General features: G+C 41.8%; 1 protein-coding gene across 5 annotated transcripts in view; it reads left to right on the top strand.

The window, feature by feature from the left end:
* Nucleotides 1-1155: 1155 nt before the first annotated feature.
* VSNL1 (visinin like 1) overlaps nt 1156-19835 on the top strand; it is an 89051-nt gene continuing 70371 nt past the window's right edge. The window contains exon 1 of one of the 5 annotated variants that reach the window (XM_027902920.1): nt 1156-1269. The gene's annotated coding sequence lies outside the window, so the exon portion shown is untranslated. Of the gene's footprint in view, nt 1270-2020; nt 2177-2220; nt 2237-3131; nt 3148-19835 lie in introns of those variants that run through there. The other 4 variants (XM_027902921.1, XM_027902923.1, XM_027902922.1 and 1 more) reach the window with 4 other exon arrangements.

Below are 19835 nucleotides of genomic sequence, written 5' to 3'. Positions count from 1 at the left end.
TGCCATTGTTTGCCTTCCTTTCACCTTCTTGCTGCATCCATCTGCTTTCTCTAGTGTTGTGTTTAGGACATGCTAAATATACTTAATTTATGTAAACAGTAAGCGACAGAACTTGCCATGCATGAAAGTAAACATTGATGTGTGTCTTTGCCTCAGAAGGGGCCTGCAATTACTGATATGCTGTGCAGTGTCTAGTGAAGGAGCCCTGATATTTTATCCTTATCTCAACAGCAGCTACTACAATGACAGGAGGAACAGAAAGGGCAGGGCAGCATCAGTCGGGTTTTATACTGCAGGGCAAGATCAGTGGAATTTTACATTAAAGGGCTGAACAATGTTACAAAGCTAAACTTTCTAACATTCACTTTCATGATAGTACAAGAAGCTTGTGGACAGGAGCCACAGTGGAAGTGTGGAAGATGATACCTACAAATATGTGTGACAGCACAGGCGGCTCCACGCACCGAACACCAGCGCCATCACCTCCTACCCAAAAGGAGATCGTGGCCAGATGGGGGTCGGCCTCTTCTCTCAGGCAACTAGGGTAAGAGGATCCAGCCTTAAGCTGCGCCAGGGGAGGTTTAGGTTATAAGGAAGAAATTCTTCACAGAAAGGGTGATTAGGCATTGGAATGGGCTGCCCAGGGAGGTGGTGGAGTCACTGCCCCTGGAAGTGTTTAAGGAAAGACTGGACGTGGCACATGGTGCCATAGTCTATCTGGCATGGTGGTGTTGGGTCGCAGGTTGGATTCGATGATCCCGGAGGTCTTTTCCAACCTGACTGATTCGGTGATTCTGTGAACACCCCGCGCCGCCCGCCCTGCCGGAGCGAAGGAGCCGCGGGTGAAGCGCTGCCCGCCGGGCACCGCACGGGGAGCGGCGCCTGGGCGGCCGCGGGGGGCAGCCCCGACCCCCGCAGGGGCTCCAGCCCCCTCTGCCCGCACTTCCCGCGGGTTCCCGGGGCCCCCGTTCCCCCCCGCCCCGGGGGCTTCCCCCGTCCCTGCCTCCCTCCCGCCGCGCTCCCTCAGCGCCGCTCCCGCCGCGCGCATGCTCGGGCGCGCGGGGCGGCGCGCGGGGCGGCGGTCCTGCAGTGCGGGGCGGCGGCGGGCGGCGCGCGGGGCGGGGCGGGGGCGCGCATCGGGAGCTGCGGCGCGAGCGGCGGCGGGCGCGCACCCACAGGCGGCGCCGCGAGTCCCTCCGGCCCCAGCACCGCGGCGGGACCCCGCGGGCAGCGCCCTCCCTCCGCACCGCCCGACACCCCGCGCCCGCTGTAAGTGCGGGGAGACCGGCCGGGGAGGGGCGGCAGGGTTGCGGGGCGGGGGGTGGGGTGTGTGTGGGGGATCCGGGCTCCGCAACCGCCCGCGCTGCCGGGGTGCCGGTGGCGGGTCGGGGTGCCCTGCGCAGGGTTGCTCCTCCCGGGGAGACCGCGCGGCTTCAGCGCTCCTCAAGCTGCTCTCGGGGATCATCCTCGCCGGGAAACTTGGTCCGGTGCTCGTGTGCTCCGTGTGCGGGAGTTGTTGTTCCAGTGGCGAGATGGAGGGAAATCGCACCCGCGGCGATTTTCGCCGCGAACACGTTGAGAGAGAAGGGACCGAATCTCGCAGCGATCCGGATATAAACATCGACAGCATCAAAAGGGACAGCTGAGCTGTCGCGTAACAGTCTGCACTTGGAAACGCTTTGCTGGAAGTGGGAGTCTTTGGCGTTCGTGTTGGTTTGAAAAGCGATAGCGAAAAAGGGCGTGATTTTTATTTTCTTTTTTTCTGGTAGGGAAATAAAAAGAAAAAGGGGAGAAAAAGATTGTGCGAATCCAAGCGCCAGAGCAGCCCTCGCAAGGTCATCACACCACGGGAAGTGCTCCCGATCCGTGCGATCGCTCTGTCGCTTTTCTTACTGCCTGTAAGGGGTGTTTTTATTTTGTCATTTAATATATTTAACACGCGAGGTGTCTGCAGGTGGGCGCGGGGTAGGTGCGGGGCGGAGGTGCCGCGCTCCTGATATTTACTAGGGCATCAGTCGGAGTGAAGATGGAGGTGGGAGGAGATAACAAAAGCGGGTGTGCGATCCCGGGCATCTCCGACACGAAGGCGTGAGAAGGAGGAGGGAAAGGAGACGGCAGGAGAGAGAATTTCATTTCCAAAGATCAAAACAAAAGGAGGAGCAGGTTGAGGCAGATCGCGAGCAGCCGGGGCGGAAAGCGAGGGAGGCGTTTTCACCGCTGACCGGAGCGGAGAGGAGTGCGGGGGCTCTGCGGGGGCCGGGATGTGCGCGGCCGCGGAGGGAGGGAACTCGGGCGGGGGCTGCCCGGCCGGCGCAACTTTGCGCGCTAGCGTCTCTTGGAGATGAGCTGGTCGCTCCTAACGAGACGCCCTGTGTGTAGGAGGCGAGGGGAGGAACGCCTGCCCGATCCTTCGAGGGCTTCTACTCCCTCCTCTTCCAGCCCCCGCCGGGAAGGGCCGGATCCCGACGGCGCGGTACGGGGGGAGTGCGGTGGGGACGCTGTCCTAGCGCCCGGGGTGCCGCGCCGGGACACGGGGGCGCTGCGGTCTCCCCACTGCCGGCTCCAGAAGGGCCTGCTGGAAGGGACCCCCGGCACTGCCACTCTCCTCGACAGCTGGGTCCCCGCGCACTGCGAGTTCCGTCGTGCCCCGCCGCTCGCTGCTCTCCGCAGGGCTGCCCGTGCCGCCGGCTCTCCCTGTACTAGGCTTCCCCCGCCGGCCCGGGGGTGTCCCCACCCCTCCGAGTCCCCCGCTATCCCCACTGCCCCCAACAGGGAACGCCCCCCTCCTCCCAACCCTCGTCCCCTCCCTGCATGAATCCACCTGCAAGGTTCCCCCGACCCCAACTCTCCATCCTGTCTTCAGTGCCATGAGCCTTTCCTCTGATGGTTGTTTCCCTGTCCCGGCCCCTCCTTGACTTCCCCCCCGCCCAGGGTGGCTGGTCGGGCCTCCGGCGTGCGGATAAACCGTCGGAGATTGGGAGGGGAGCGGGAGGGGGAAACTGATCTTACGCACTTCAGACTCCCCTCTTTCCCGCCCCAGGAGGAGCCTGTTAGGGGCTGTTCGATGGTGGGACAGGGTTCTCCGCCTTTCACGGGCCGGGCGGGGGCAGCTCGAGCCGGGCCGTGCGGAGCTCCCGCGCTGCGGAGGTACCTCGTTCCAAAATCCCGCATCGCCCGGAGCGGTGCAGCAAGGCCGGGGAAAGGAGAGGGGTTACCTGTACCGCCAGGCTTTTCGGCTGACAAGGAAACCTGCAGATAACAGGGTGATGGAAACAGCAACCTTTTTCATTAAAATTGATAGGTAATTACTTGGACATTAGAGGCTTGACCAATTACCAAAAGGCCAAATATATGAATAAATTCCGTGTTCTTGTACAGAAGATGTTAATGTAACAGATGGCTTTAAGAGATACCTGTACGTCTCCAAGCAATTCTGATGGCAAAATATTTTTAGCAATATTTTGTTACCAGTGTGTTTCTGGATAGGCATTTTCTTTCTTCATACATTGGAAAGTTCATATCTCAGAGGTATCACCACCTCTTTATGCAGAATAAAAAGATGTACCTATTTTACAACTGGAATATGATATGGAACAGATTAACCACAGAGAAAAATAAGTATGAGGAAGCTCAGTCTTTGTAAAATACATAATCACTGGCCCTTTCAGAATACAAGCTTACTAGTATTAGTTTCTGTGACACATTTTCAGAGTCATTAGTTTTCACTACTACCCTATTGCTTGAGAGAATTCCTTTCCTTTTTAAAGAACATAGTTCATTTAAGAACATCAGTTTACTTGAGAGATCTTCCACTATGGTGTTCAAACAGCACAATCCATTTCAGGTTTGTGGACTGCGATCAATTCTAATTAAAACTTTAATTACGTTTTGCTCCATTCTAACAAAGCAAGAAGTAGTCTGGGCTAATGTTGATGTCAAGGAAAACTAAGGAAATATGTTCTTCATCTTCGTTATGTATTATTTCTGCCTTTTCATTAAGGACTGAATCCTTATCTTGTTATTTATCCACAAACTTTTATGACACAGAGCTGCAATATTTAATCAGTTTTCTCAGTTGCCCAGTCTTCTTGACCCATGCAAAGGTATACCTGCACACAGAATTACACCACTGATTTTTCAACATGTTTCTTGTCCTGGAATATCCAGCTATTGCCAGCACATCAGCTGTTCTGTCAAGCGACATCTAATTGGGAGTATCACAGTGTTATGTAACTCACAACCACAGAACAAAGCCAGAGATGTCTCCACTGCTGTGGCTCCCGCACCATAGCACCAACCAGAAGGAATATTATTCTCTGCCCAGAATGATAAGGTGAAACCTAGCCAGGATGTGGTGGGTGAGGGTAGGGCAGAGCAGAGAGAAGGAATCAGGCTGGCTGGGCAGGATAGAAGCAGTGAAATGAATCTGGCTTTGGTGCTGTTTGGAAAAGGCATTGCATGTGTCCCGGGGTGTGACATCCTGCTGACTGCAGCATGTCTGGGGCACGGGGGATCCCAGCATGCCTGCAGCACAGTCCTGCTCGAGGGCTGCAGCACCGTGCTGCTGCATCTCCATTTCTGCTCTTTTCAGTGTGTTGGGATAGTAGAGGCCTCTTGACTTTTCTTTCCACCTATACACTCAGTATAGCTGTAGGAGGGATCTAAATCCAAGAACAGAGATTCCTTTTAACATGAGTATAATGGACTTTGTTGTAGATGATTCCAAAATTGTTTACATTTCAAGCTGTTGTTCTGGTTCTGTTTTTCAATTTTGGAATTCTAATGTTATGTCTTCATTATGCATTCCTAAGGGATTTTATGTATTATATCTGTGCCTCACACTCCTATTTTATGTGTTAGTTTTGCAGATTCCCTTGGATTTCCAGAATTTTATGTCAATTTGTCAAATAGTGCTGGCTCATCTGCTAATTGTGAATCAAACAGCAATGTACACTAACTAAAGTCAGACTTAGAAAAATTAAAATATGGTAGGCAAATTTGTTCTTAAAGTACTTGAAATTGAAGCACGTAGCACTTACCCTGAGTAACTGTGCTTCTTGTCTGTGATGTTAAATGTTGTCCACACTGATCGTCATCCTTTTGTTTTTAATACATGTTGTTTTGTCAGTGTGGATTGGGGCTAAATATCCTTTGTCGTTAAAGTAGTCTGTAAAGAAGCTTGTCTCCAAGTGGTTTTGATTGCCCATGGATTTTGCACTTCATTTTAATTTTGTCTTTAGTAGAGAAAAGCAACCGTGTGATCTTCCTGCATTATTCTCGTGCCTAATTTTGACTCAGACTTCACTCTAATGAGCCTAGACCATTCATCTGTCCTCATTTTCTTGTGGGTCCCCCTTACCTGCATTTGCATACCTTTTGCCATTTTCACAATCCTTGACCTTTTTCCTTCTTCTTACGGTGTGTCGTTTTGTTTCTTTTTTCTCTGTGCGTCTTTAGATCACTTTCCTCCTCATCAATTATCCTCTTCACTGTTTGTTTCTGTATTGGGAAAGACCCTGAGTTACTCCACAGCTTCCCTACATGACACCGCTGAAAATGTTGTGTGATACAGGAATTCAGCACGAATAGGGGAGGCTCTGAGCATATGCAGTGCTGTGAGATGTAAGGATCCAGATGGGCTCCCATCGCAGGGCGGCGCTTTCTTACCTCAGCTCCAACCCTTGTCTTTTTTCATAGAGAGAATCTTATCTTTTGAATTTTACACTATTGTTCTGAGAGTAATAGCTATAAACCTTTTCAACGATAATGAAGCAGATGATAAAAAGGATACTTTTTCATGGAATACAAAATCTCAGGGTAGCGCTACAGATCCATATTACTTTGTAAGTTATAAATTGCTAAGAATACATACACATTTTTTTTCAATTTTATTTTTTTTAAACTATGTGGATGTTTTCCACAGGATCTCTGCTTTCAAAAGCTTTTCCACATTTCAATGTGAATGTGACTCAAAGGACAGTAATACACATGTAGGAAATTAAGGCAGATTATTAGAGATGGTCTCATAGCTTAAAGTTGTAAAAAGTAAGTAGTTTCAAGGAGGCAGTTGAAGGAGAGGAAAAGATAAAAATCATTTGATAGGCAATTTCACTGATGTGTTTATACAAATATCAAGCTGTTTTTCTTTGTGATTATTCCCCTGAGGAGGTTAAGGAACAGAATATGCTTTGTAAAATAACTTGTAAAACCACAGCTAATTGAAATAAACAGTGCTCATTGGGAGTGAAAGGACAACTGCATCTTTTGTTGATCTAAGCATGATGTATTCTGAAATTATGATATCAAAGACAAAGGAATAAGCATTACAGATGTTACTGAAGATTTTCTCCCTGAAGTAAACCCCATGAAGTCACATTTTCAATCTCAGACTGTAAGAATTTAACAGTGTATCCCAGTTTCGCTGTTTTGAAAAAGCAAGAGATTGCTACATTCTTGAGTTTGTCAACAACATATGAATTTTGAAGTAATGAGAAATGATAAGTCAAGGTGACCAAGTGTATCTTTTAAGATAATTATAATAAAATGTTTTTCTACTGGGAAGATAAAGAATTTTAGAATCATCATCACAAAGCCATTTGAGGAAGATTATCTACATAATCAGCATTATAAGGGACTGTACTGATGTACAGGAAGAAAACAAGCTGTGGTGATTTTTATACCTTTTACACTATTATATATGTATGAGATACTAAACTTTTTAGTTAAGATGAACCTTTAATCACGTTTGGCTTAAAGCAGATTTAATCTTATATAATCAATGATTTCAGAAAAACGTAATTGTTTTTATTCAACACTACTAAATACCAGAAAGAATAATTTTACCTATTTCTTGTTCACTAAGTTAGGCTTTCTCAAAGTTCATTTATGAAAAGATGCAAAAACTGACATCCATAATCATAAGATTTATAAGTGGCATTGGATTTTTTTTTGTCCTGTCAAGGTACTTTCATACCATAGTTAGACATAAGATATAGTATCACTTTAACTCCCAGTGAGTTGAATCAACCAGTATAATAACAACCAATGGGATTACCTTGGTTGTCTAGCCTTTGACTGTACAAGTTGAAAAGTATATTCAGAAAAAAAACAAGCTGTGACATTAATTTACAGAGCTTTTAGACTAATAAATATAAGGCTCTAAACCTTTTGATGAAAATTACTTTAATTAGTTTTAACTTGTAGCTAAGTAGGAAGTTGTATTCTAGAGAAGAAAGCTTTTAGATTCATAAATGTTTAACTCTACGAGGGAGAATAATGAACATTTTAAGCAAGTCTAGCAGAGTCCATTGCATTTGACTTGGTGACTCCTCTATCTAGACTTCTGTTCATGAAATTTTTGTTGTTGTTGTTGTTTTTGTTGTTGTGGTGTTGGTTTTGTTTGTTTGTTTGTTTTTTAAATCTGTCTTGATTTAAAGACTATAGGAAACGGAAAATTTATCTCGGTTCTCTCTAAGCTTTTTTAGTAATTAATTATCCTTAGTGTTAAAATATATGCCTCATGTCTTGGTTCTGGTCTTCATTATGAGTTCTTGAACCAATCAATCCCCAAAATAGTTGAAAGAATATTAATCTTAAATAGGTGAGCTGTTGAGCCAAGTGCGTGTAAAGTGCCTATGATTTGATTTAAATATATAAAAATAATTTCACAAAGGCAATATGTTACTGGAATTTATTTATTTTAATGAAAGATTAGTGTTCCACGTCATAGAAAACATTTTTACTCAGAAATAGATATTAAATCATTTACTGTAAGATGGAATCAAATAGCAGCGAGTAGAGCTGAATATTATCCTGTTTGTAGACTGCATTGGAGAGAATATGTGGTTTAATTAGACTTTATTCAGAATGGAGTCTTCTAAAATTAGAAAATCTTGTTTATAAAAGCTCTTACAATACAGCATATTTCTTTGTGCTCTTATCTGCAATATTTAAGAATACAAAGTAACTGATGACTCAGAGAATGAAATTTGAGATAGTAGTTAAAATTAAAATGCTTTTATTTTTTAGTAGAAGTTGGTATATGTAGAGAAAAAAATTGATTTGCAAGTTAGTGAAGGTGAACATTTTAACAAGGTCTTAGCACTGGAAATAAAATCAACTTCTATAATAAATAATGATGCAAAAAGTTATTTGAGCAAGTATTGTTAATATATAGCACATGTCCAGTCAATATCATTATACCCGATGCTCTTTCATGTGTTTTGGGAAAATAGGACGGTCAGAAGGGGTTATGATGCTTTTATATTTTTCTCAAGTGTCTACCACAAAGAGGTGCTACTGGAACACAGATCAGTAAGTAATACTTGTTTCTACGTGGTTTAAGAGGTGAACATTACTCAATCAGGATTCCCACTCTGTTATGTGAGAATGTAATCCTGAAGTATCAACACGTACTAACTCTGCCTCATGTCTTATCTCATCCTTAGCTTTTACTGATCTCTTTTTTTCCTCGCTCTCTGGCTCTGCTTCCTGTCTTCTTTGATTATGCTCCAAAGGTCTCCTGTTGCCTAAGAGTCTCCCTCTCCTTGACAATACCTGGCTGTGCTTGTTTCACCATGGTGGATGCCTCCTTCATCTTGCATTTTAACTCTGGTTTTGTGTTTGCTTTTTAAATTGTAAGCTTTATCAAACAAGGATCTGGCCTGTGTATATGTTCTAGAAAGTGCAGTAGTATGTACAGTGCTATAAGGGTAAATGATTTTATTAAAATTTTAATAACATGTAAAATATACTATACCTACACGTGTGCAGAAAGATAAGGTGAATGTTCAGGGATTTCATGGAGTGACTTTGAACCAATCCATGCCTGATAGCTGTGACTGAGTTTGTCTCCTGCAAAGCTAATTAGGGTACATTCATACTGCAGTCACTGGGTTGTGAAAGAAGTATGCTGACATAATCAGACTAGCTCTAAATCCAATATATGATTTACCTGCAGCAAGCCAGACATAGCAGTGCAGTGCTTAGCATGGCTATCCTCAGGTCTTCATCCTGCCCTTGAGCAGGTTACACTACGTTCTGCTTGACCCTGGTGGGGTTGTTTGCAGTGGCAAAGCCAGTGAGTTCAAAGCTGGCTTAGACACACTCATCTCCAGCTGTTGGGCTGTACTGTAGATACACCCTAGAATATGTCCTGAACAGCTGGGTTTGTATCCAGATATCTCTAGATATATACCAGGTGTCTGGTATTTTCAAAGGGAGGTCTGTAGGCAGTCACATTACAATGTGAACAGATGTTGAGTACAGCTGTGTTCTTTCTGTGTGTCTGTCTGCTTTGTCTGTGGAATCACTCACTTCAGTGCCTTAATTCTGTATTGTAGTGCAAGGCCCAAGATGTTCTTGTAAATCTGCATAATAGAAACACAGCCTATGTAAATATATTTTTTTTTTCTTTCTGAGTTGTGGAATGTTGGGGTATGAAGATTCGACATGAAAACGTCACAACAATTTAGAATAATATACTCTGTGGTTTTTTATGTCTACACACTGTTATAAATGTTCTTCTGTTGGTATGTTCCTATCAACTAATGCCATCTACATTGTCAATTACCTTAACAAAACCTATTAATGCAAGTTCTGCAAATAAAGCAATTTGCTTTCTTTATAGGAGAATGAGCTAGAGAACTGTTTGCTACTTAGCTGCTATTATTTGTAGGAGACATTATTTTACATTATTACCCCCTTCAAGTATTTGTAATTGCTTATAGATTTTTTTTGTAATGTGCAGCTGTAACTAAATGAAAACAGTATAACAAGGTTCTGAATTGTTGCATGAGAAATCCATGGTAAATATCAAATATTAGTGTGATTTTTATTTCAACATCAAAGTCATTACTTTGTATTGCTGATTTAATGTTGGTGAAACACAGAAACTTAATTCAAAATAAAAAAGTTAATGCTGCAAGTTCATGTGCTTCAAATATATGAAAATTAACTGTGTCTGACTGACTTGAGTTTTAGTGGGTGTCTTGCATTTCACAGTTGACTGAGGAGGAGACAGAGATATTTTTAAAATTGCACTTTCTTCCATATAAATTGGAAGGTCTTGTAATATGTGACTCATTTCAGCTGCTTGCATCTCCCTGTTGCTAACAGGACTGTATTAGTGATGACCAATAACAATATATCAATGTCAGCCCATCTCCAGATAAAAGAAAGAGTTCACGAAGCGTTCAAGGTTGTTCTGGTGTTATATGTTACTGAGATAGCTGGAGATTATAACTCTCAGTATTGCCCAGGAAACCTAACTATTAACTGTTGACAGCACTGATATATTCAAAAGGGCTTCAACATCCAAAGTTGTGTGAGACAACTAACATATTCCCTTATTTCTGCAACTCTGCATTTTGTCACTCAGTAATTTAGGAGATTCCCAATTCTAGTAAGACCTGCACAGCATCTCGTAGCCATATCAGTCTTGTACTTCTGATTTCCTTTGAAACCACCTTCAAGAATTCTGCAGAAATTAATATTTTTTGTTTGTTCTGCATGAACAAAGTTTGTGGTATCGCTCTGGGAACTTGACTAATGAGGTGCTCTTCTATAAATGTAGAATCTGAGAATAAACAAAAAACCCTATAAAGGTAGGAAATTCACACAAGTTACGGGGACAAAGTCACCATCTCAACTATGCTATGATAACTTGCCATGCTTCAGAAATTAAAATTACAGTAAAAGTGAGTTAGATGTGGTTGTACAGTGAGAAGAAATGTATGCCATCAGTGGGCATCAGCAGCACCATTTACAAGTACTGACCTCGGAAAATCTTTAGGAACACATGGAAGGATGGCTTGATGGTGCTTCATTATTAAAAATTCCCATAGAGTTAAATGTGAAGTAGAGATTTCTAAATCAATCCTATCCTGAAGAAGCTGGGCCAAAGTCCAAGGCCATACAAATGTAAGGACTCATTCTGTGAGCTGATCTGATCCCTACTGGAAAAACATTAGATCAGGGAGTGGATTTGAATAGTATAAAGTACATCCTGAACCATGAAAACACTTCTGTGAGTGATTAGATTTAAATATATGGGGAAATCTGTTGCTTTGAACACACAGAGTTGACTAGAAATGTAGGTGTGAGTGTTCAGCAAGCTCATAGCCTTAAGGAGATGAGACTCGGGGAAAAGGAGAAGTTGTGATCATGAATCATGTCAGAGATGTAGGCAGGATCAGATCTGTGAGGATTTCAGTGCTAGGAAGATTCATTCTAAATAAATCAACAAGGAAGGGGGGAGTGAGGAAAAAGAATAGGATAGCATTTGAAGTTAGCAGAAGGCAAAGATGTCAACATCTAGGAAAGACCGAGGAATGGACAGTCTCTCACAAAAAGGGTGATTAATGTGAGAACTACTAACAGATTCACCACTTCTCATGATTTTCTCATTCTCTGTTGTGAGAAAACTTTGCAGGGAAAATTTGAATTTGCAGGAAACATTGAAGTTAGAGATAAATCCAGTGGATTGTTGCTGCTTTTCTCTGAACTGCCTCTTTGGATATAATGATATACAAACTGTATCAGAACTGTGCTATGGCAGAAGTGTTTGAGTTCCATGCTCAGGGGAAGCATTACTGAGATGCCAATAAGTATTATCACTGTGGTAACTTTTCTTATATTGTGTGTGAGGTGGGTGATAGATGTTGCTGTTGGAGAAGAGGAAGGAGAATGGAGATGGTTTTAAGTCACATACAAGTAAGTCCTAAAAATGACCAGAGAAACACCCCCAGTGCAGGCTCTCTCTGGCGCTGAGCTCTGTGTGGGTGCAGGGGAATTTGCTCATCTAGAGGCATTCGGTACATGAAACTAAGTGAGGAGAAGGACTGAAAAATAAAATGTGAAGTATTTGCATAAGACTTTATATGTTCTCTCATCATATGATTCATTGATCTTATGACTGAACAGCTGCTTTTAAAAATCCTGCTTTTCTGAAGTAAAAACCTGTTTGGAGCCCTGATTTTGAAGAATTTATGTGACAAGTTGCTTGTTGTTTTGCATTTGTATTAAATACAAATGTGCCATGTACTTTTTCACTGATGATGTCAGTTTTGAATGGAATATCACAACTACAGTATTGGAAGATTTATAGAATTTAACATGATTAAATTCACATTGTATTACATGATCAGGCAGAAAACAGAAACATACCTTGTCCAGGAGCTTTTAGAAAATTAATGGCAAAGCAGAGGATGGAATTCAAAACCCTGATTCTCATAGTGAATTGTAGACCCTGTGTTATGTATATGCTTGATCACAGTGCTGTAATGGGAGGAGCTCAGTTTGCATAAACAGAAAGAGGCTGGACAAAACTTCGAAAATTTTCTAGTTGTTACAAGTCAAGGTAGAAAAACATTTGGAATTGTGTAAATTTTTCACCTCTAAGCTACAAGCATTTTGGTCCTGTACATCAGTTAAGACCAATCTGTTCCTCAGAAGATTTGCTCATGCAGTTTGGGTGTCACTGGTTGATGATTATCTTCGGCATCTATCAGTGAGACAAATAGTACCAGAACTGCTGGTGGAGTGACCACATCTGGGGTTTTAAAAGAATGAAGATATAGACCTAGAAATTTGTGTGAAAGCAGAGTCCCATTGGACTTTTAGGTATGACACTGGTCTGTCCTGAGTGAAACATGATGTCTGATTACCTCAGCACCAGGTGACCTACATTCCTGACAGCAAGAATATGAATGTTGGCACCAACTTGAGCTGAGCTCACCATCCAGCCCAACCCAGGCTTTCCTGGCAGGGCTCTGTGGTTGTATCTGCTGGAAAGGGAAGCTTTCCCTGTTACCTCACTTTCCTATTACCCTTCTCTATTTCTTGTGGTTTAGCTCGCTTAAATGACCCTTAGTTTCTTTTCTAGGTGGAGTGGCATGACCATTTTTTTCTTATACTACCTTGCACATGGCCGTACAAATCCTAGAATATACATAAGGCGTTAAGCAAGGATGTTATTTCTGTTAAGGAATATGGTTCTTTGGAGAGTATAACCTTTTTTGGCAGCAGAACTGGATTATGTCAGATTAAAATCACTGTGTAATCATCCTCCCATGATGCAATGGGACCAGTGCAGAGTTGTTATCATTGTCTGACTGTGACTTGTTGCTTAGGCTTGTCTTTCTTCTCGGCTCTTTGAGGTACTTGGTAGGAAGCTAAACAGTGCAGTTTAGTAATATAGGCTAATCTTATAAATTCTTACAAAAGTGCTTGTGTGTACCTGATGAGCTAAAAATTAAACAAAATTATTAACGAACTAAAAGTAATAATTACTGTATAGCTTAAATTCAAATCATTAGTATCACCTCCAGTCTAATTTTGGTATATTCATAAAGTGGAAATAAGCAGGTATTTACATGTCTCCCAGGTTTTACTGCTGAGATTTGTCAGGTGGTGCTGTGATAATGATGATCCAGTTGGACTAAATCTGATGAGGATTGGGCTGCAGAGCACGGATTTGTCTCTTTAAGGAGATAGTGAGGAGGTGCATGTCTCTGTTCTCTCTGGGTTTTAATTAAACTGGATTAATTGGATCATTATATTGCATTTACATACAATTCTTACATCAGTTTTAATTATTAGTTTAACCATAGTCCTTGACATATTTTTCCTTCTTAGGCTTTTGCATAATAAAATACAGGTGTCAGCATGTTCATTGCCCGTGCACATAGGGTGATCAAAATACTATGAAAAATTAAGGTTGACCAGTTTTTCATTTGGATTTGAAGTTATCCTTTAAAAAGAAGCATGAAGCTGACCAGTGTGCTTCATACTGTGCAGCTAAATGGTAGAGCTCTCCTGTGATGTACAGACAATTTCCACTTCAGAAAGGCTTTGTAGCTTTTCCCCTTGGACATATGAAGCATTACCTGGAAATCGTTTTGACTGTGAATGAACAGAAATGTGAAGATTTCTCAGTACAATGCAGTGAACAGGCATAACCAGTTACATTCTTCTAATCTATGGGTTGTGCCTGAGATTTGTCACTGCAGTAAGAGTTGGCAGGAGTGGCTGTTATTTGTTCTTGCTTGTTTCAGAGGGGAATGAGTGTGACAATATAAAGACCAAGACCTGGTAAAAATAGTATTTTTAAAAGTACTAAAGCAGAAGAAAACAAAAGGTATGTATTTTATGTGGAATGGCCCAGAAGTTGTGTGCTCCCTGTTTTTCCTTTGAAAAATCTGTTATTTCTTTGACCAACTGTGGCTGATCATTGCTCGCCATTTATTATCATGGCAAAATATTCAAAAGTGGAGTCAGTTGAGCACAAATCACTCTGGATATAAGCCAGTTCACGCTTCATTAAGTTGTCATTAAGTGCTGTCAGCCAAGTCCACATTGTGGAAGACAAAATAAGAAAATCTGCCATATATAAGAGTTGGTTGCACAATTTTTTTTCAGCACATCAAGACTCAGAGGTCTTACAGCAAACTTTCCGGCTTAGGTGGGTATTCTAAAAGTAGAACATCAGAGTCTGGTTGCTTTTAAACAAAAGAACTTGCCAATTTTATTCCGCTCCTGTAGTTTCAAACTGTTGAATGGAAATTTTTATCATTCTAAATGAAAAATTTAAAGATAGGCATTAGCTGTAGTGGGACTTTGTTTTGGATGGAGCATCCCTTCATCCCATGGCTAGCTGAAAGGGCTCAGTCACTTGATACTTCACTTATTTTTTCCATCAGCACATGCCTTAATGTGCTGCTGCAGTATAACTTGCTTCCAGGGGAGCAGATGAACAAGCAGGGAGGACACGATTATCCTACCTCTCTTCCTGGGCAGCAAACTGCACTTTGCCATTCCTGCAAGGATTTCTCCATATCTATCCTAATCTCAGCCAAAATGAAAACAAGACACAAATAGTGGAAAGGCAGAATATGGCTGGTGAGAAGCAGCAAGCAGCCCTTCTGGGTGAGCAGATGAAGAAACTGTTCAAAAAGAAGATTATGAGAGGAATATATTCACTAGCATGAAGCTTACTCAACCTGTCTCAATTTTTTCTCTGAAGTTTATGAGATGATTTCTCCTGGTTTTGTGTCAGGTGATAATCTCCAGTGCTTCTGCACTGTTATGTCTAGACTGCTTTGAACTGAAATAAATATTTCCTTGGCTGGGCAATGGGTGGTGTGAAGTGAAGCACAGAGGATGCTGCTGAGGTCCTGCTTCTGCATCTGGTGTGGGCACAGCCAGCTACCCTTGGGCTTTGGGAAGAATCACCCCAGGGACAAGCCAGGAGCTGGGGCAGTTTGGGAGCCCAGTGCACAACTCAGCTCGGCATCCAGCAGTTTAGTGACAACTGGCACCTACCATGAAGATACACCAAGAGAATAAAAACCTGACGACAGCACAGACAGCTTGAATGATAACCCATTTTTTCCTAGGAAACAAACATCCCATACCAGTTGTGCCCAGGTCACAGGTTTAACCAAGGTCTGAGTGAACCTTGGAGGGAAAGTTTCTTACTTGTCTGGTTTGCACACAGACTCAGGATATTGTGCCATTACTTCTGCTCTGTAAGTTGTCTCCAGGAGAGCCTAACTGACATTTACCTGCATTATTCATGAAGGAATTTGCAAATCTACCTCCTGCCTCTGTGCAGAACCTGCATATGGTATAGTATGGAGTACATAAATTTTATAAAGTATTCAGCACAAATGTGACTGTATGGGGATTTAGGGATCTGTGGGAATTCTTTTAAAGTAAATTTAATTTCATTTCATTTAAATATTTTAAAAAGGATTCTACAGCTCACTGTAGAATCTTTAACAGTTTTGATTATTTTCATGTGGTAAATCTCCTTCCAGTGCACTTACAATAAAATCATAGAATCATCTGCATTGGAATGGACCTTTCCACTGGACCAGGTTACTCGAAGCCCCATGCAGCCTGGTGGTGAACTCCTCTAGGGGTGGGGCATCCACAGCTTCTCTGGGCAACCTGTTTCAGTGCTTCACCACTCTCACAGTAAAAAATTCTACTATTGGCTACCATTATCATAATTAATAAAGAATATGAAATGTATTTCTGTTAATATATAGGTCCATGGATCTTATACCTTCTATGTGTAAGGCTCTGGAGAGATCTTATAGCAGTCTTCCAGTACCAAAGAGGGAGTTTTTAGAAGGGCATGGAGTGATAGAACGCAGGTTTAGATTAGATATTAGGAAGAAATTTTTCACTCTGAACATGGTGAGACACTGTAATGGGTTGTCCAGAGAAGTTGTGTATGCCACATCCCAGGGAGTTCCAAGTTTGGATAGGGCTTTGAGCAAGCTGGTCTAGTGGAAGGTGTCCCTGCCCATGGCAAGGGGATTGGAACTGGATGATCTGTAAGGTCCTTTCCAACCCAAATTCTGTGATTCTATGTAAAATGAGAGCTCACATTTTTGTAAACAAACTGAATAGCAAAGAGGAATACTACTTGATGTTCTTTGGGAAAAGCTATTCCAAAACAGTTCTATGTAGAAACATTCTAAGTGTAGGGAATTCACTGGAAACATAACTTTATGAATAAGATGCTTTCCTGAAGAGAAAAAAGGAATGAGAATGTTATCACCATAAAATTCTCAGGAATACCTTTTGTAGTTATATCCACTGCCAATTTTAATTTGAACTATTGTTCAAGTATAGACATGTTCGCAGTGATTGAGTCATTACAAGTGTTTGGAAGAATTACAAAAACTTGAAAAATACCAGTTACCAAGGCAGTAAAAGCAGTTTGTATTCCTGTACATAGACAAGAAAGCTGAGCCTGAGACTGAAACCACAGCTCCATAACTGGTCTTACTGCACATCGTGTTCTTACCCACAAAATCCAGGAGACAATTACCTGGCTTTGTTAGGCACAAAAGAAGGGCTGTCCCAGGAAGAAATTACCTCATCCTGAGGCTGGAACTAGGACAAAACTTCCTGATCCAGAGAAAGGTGTATTTACTTTTCCCAGGATTTCCATGCCATGACAGCCCTCTCATGAGCCAATTGATGGTTCACATCTCCATTTTGTCTTGGTGGTGCAATCAACCTCGGTTCTTTTTCCAAAAACTCACATTGTCTGAAATGCCACTGTGTGACCGTGGAGCTTGCTGCTTGGTAAGTGAAGCTTGAAGGACAACCTACGCTATTTCCAGGGTGTAGGAAACATTAGGAAATACTGAGAAGATCAGTGTGATGAAATAAATAGTGTTCTCCAGATGCTCTTTGTCTTATTTTGAAAACATTACTTTTTATGGCCACAGATTTTCCAGTGGGAAACAATGAATAGGACCAGTTTTATCTAGGCTTCCCCTGGTCCTAACTCCCAAGAAACTATTTGACTCCTTGTTAGCTGTAACGGTGCTAGAATTTGTTCTGTTTTCTGACAGAAAATCACCCCTAATTTAGTGCCTAAGGCTGCTAATGTTAGGGCTGCATTACAGATCCACATCAGCATTTTGATGGGTAAATAACTGTTGCATTACATCTATATCTAATATCCTAACTCAAGTATAGCCTTTGTGGTGCATTTAATGGTATTTGGTTATCTAAAAAGTGCTCTGTCAGAGCATACCGCAGGTATCTAGGTGGTGGATGTAGTGTTGCTATTTATATCAAAGTGCTCTACAAATATTAATAACACTGTGCTTCAGAGTGAGCTATAGCCATAAACCTGTAAAATAACTCCCAACAGTTCATCTTGATAGTCTGTTGAAATTGGACTGCTCTGACTATACCCCCTTCAGGCTCACTGCCAACTTCATATTTTATCCTGAAATTCCATGTGGAGACACTCAAAATAAACACTACATTAGCAACTGCTTGAATTATCTTTAAGGCAGTAGCAAGCATCAGTTTCACTTTAGCCTCTCTGTGGCTTTCTTCAGTTGAAAATCCATGAGGTTTGACCTTTTGGATACATTTTGCTCTTATTTATTCCCTCTGTTGACTGCAGTAGGAACAGAATGAGTATAGCTGAGAAGGGAATGGGTATATCATAGATGCTAACCTTTTATGACTAAATTATCCCTGTTAGTCCTGTGTTGCCCAGCACCAGTGACTTTATACACTGCATATCTCCTCACCAGTTTGCTTTCAGAGTAGAAAAATACAGCTGCTAGATTTGCCTTTCAGTTTTCTCAGGAGGGGAAAATAAAGAGCAACCTAGAAATTACAAGATTATTCCAGGCACCATTTCAGAGATGTTCAGCTTTTTCTTTTGCAAATGCTTTTTCTTCTCTTCTTTTGAAAATAGCTGATCTTATAATTCACTATTAAAGCCTAAAGGTGATCCAAATAGCCCATCACCAAGGTCAGTATACCCTTGAATCATACATGTTTGCTAATTTTAAACTTCAGTGTTTTTCAGAAAGTAGTGTGTTTAGCAAGAACAGAAGAGGTAGAATGTGGGATTGGGACAGTATGAATGTTCACACATCGCTGCCAATGAAAGCAAAGCTTACAGGTCTAATTTTAGGCTTTTCAGCCTTGGTATTGTTCCTCACAGCACAGTTATTTTCCATATTATACAAAGCAGTCATTTTTTCAAGTTTTATAAACTGCTTTAGAGAACAAAAGCAAGGACAAAGTGAGTATATGTCATGGTTGAAAGCAAATCAAAGAAGCTTAAGTAAGGCTGAAGTTAGTGATGATTGCATGCCAGTTCTATATTCAGAGGACAATTCTTTAAGAAAAGCAAGAATCTAGAGAAATATGTAATGAGACCTGAAGTAAAGAGAGTAACGTGGGACCCTTGGCTGTGACTGGATTTGCTTCAACCCATTTAATTAATTTACACTGTGCTTAGATGCCTGGTAAGTTAGTCCTCTTAAAAAATGTCAAAATGACCTGTGCTGTTTGGAGAAGTAGGACTTTCAGGATACTTACCTATCTCTGGGTGCTTCAAACTAAGCACTGTAGATGCAGTAGAGTTGTAACTAATTCATTGTGTAACACCAGATAGATGCTATTTTCTAAAGTTAACTTTTGCTGATACATGTATACAAAACTAGTTTATAGAATTATAGAAATACAATACTGTAGAAATGTTTGTGTTCTCTCCTGTAGGTTAATTACTAAGGGCTGGAGCCAGTTAATACTACACCATTCCCCATGGAAGTGTCAGCAGTGGTACTAACTTCTCAAAGCTATCAAAAATACCTTTAAAAATAATTAAGTTAACATAGTCCCGATTTTTCATCCAGAAGAAGCTTGTTAACTGAATGAATATATGAAGATGTTCAGAGAAGTCAGAGAACATAAAGCTGTGCAATTTTCATTAGTAAATCTGCTGCTTGAAACAAGTTGGCTCTGTTGACAGAAAGACAATTTCTTGGGAAGAGTGTCTGCAGGGGCTGCTGTAACATCAAGCTGGTATTTTGTTCCACAAGTTCAGCAAAGGTCCGCTACCTCCTCACTGGGCTTCACCCCCCAGGTAGTGCTGAGGTTTGGGTCACGAGGCTTGAAGCACAGTTTGGCTGTAGGCTCTGCAGTTGTCCCCGAACTGGGAGAGTCAGCTCCATCTGAGCTCTGAATTTTTTTTTTCCATGCCATTCTAGCTGTCTAGGAGTTTAATGTTTAGTCTAATTATGTAGGCTTTTTTGTTAATCAGACAAAAGCAGATATTTCCAGAGAGCAATTAATCCCACTTACCTTGTATATATACTTTTAGTATGGGATGAATTGCCTCTTTGTGAATTGCGTCCCTGTTTCTCTCTGTTGAGCACTGGAGCCTTGATGACTAGTTTAGATTAGATATCCAATTGCTAATGGCTACCACCCAGGTAGAATTAGCCTGGATTAATCAAGTTCCCTGCCACTGACTATATTAACTTCCCTGTTCTGTGCAT

This window comes from Empidonax traillii, unplaced genomic scaffold (assembly GCF_003031625.1).
Source record: "Empidonax traillii isolate 1590-97213 ecotype Southwest subspecies unplaced genomic scaffold, ASM303162v1 scaffold922:size237273, whole genome shotgun sequence".
NCBI classification, from domain to species: domain Eukaryota; kingdom Metazoa; phylum Chordata; class Aves; order Passeriformes; family Tyrannidae; genus Empidonax; species Empidonax traillii.
Note: the sequence above shows the minus strand (reverse complement) of the source record. Positions and strands in the feature narration are given on the sequence as shown.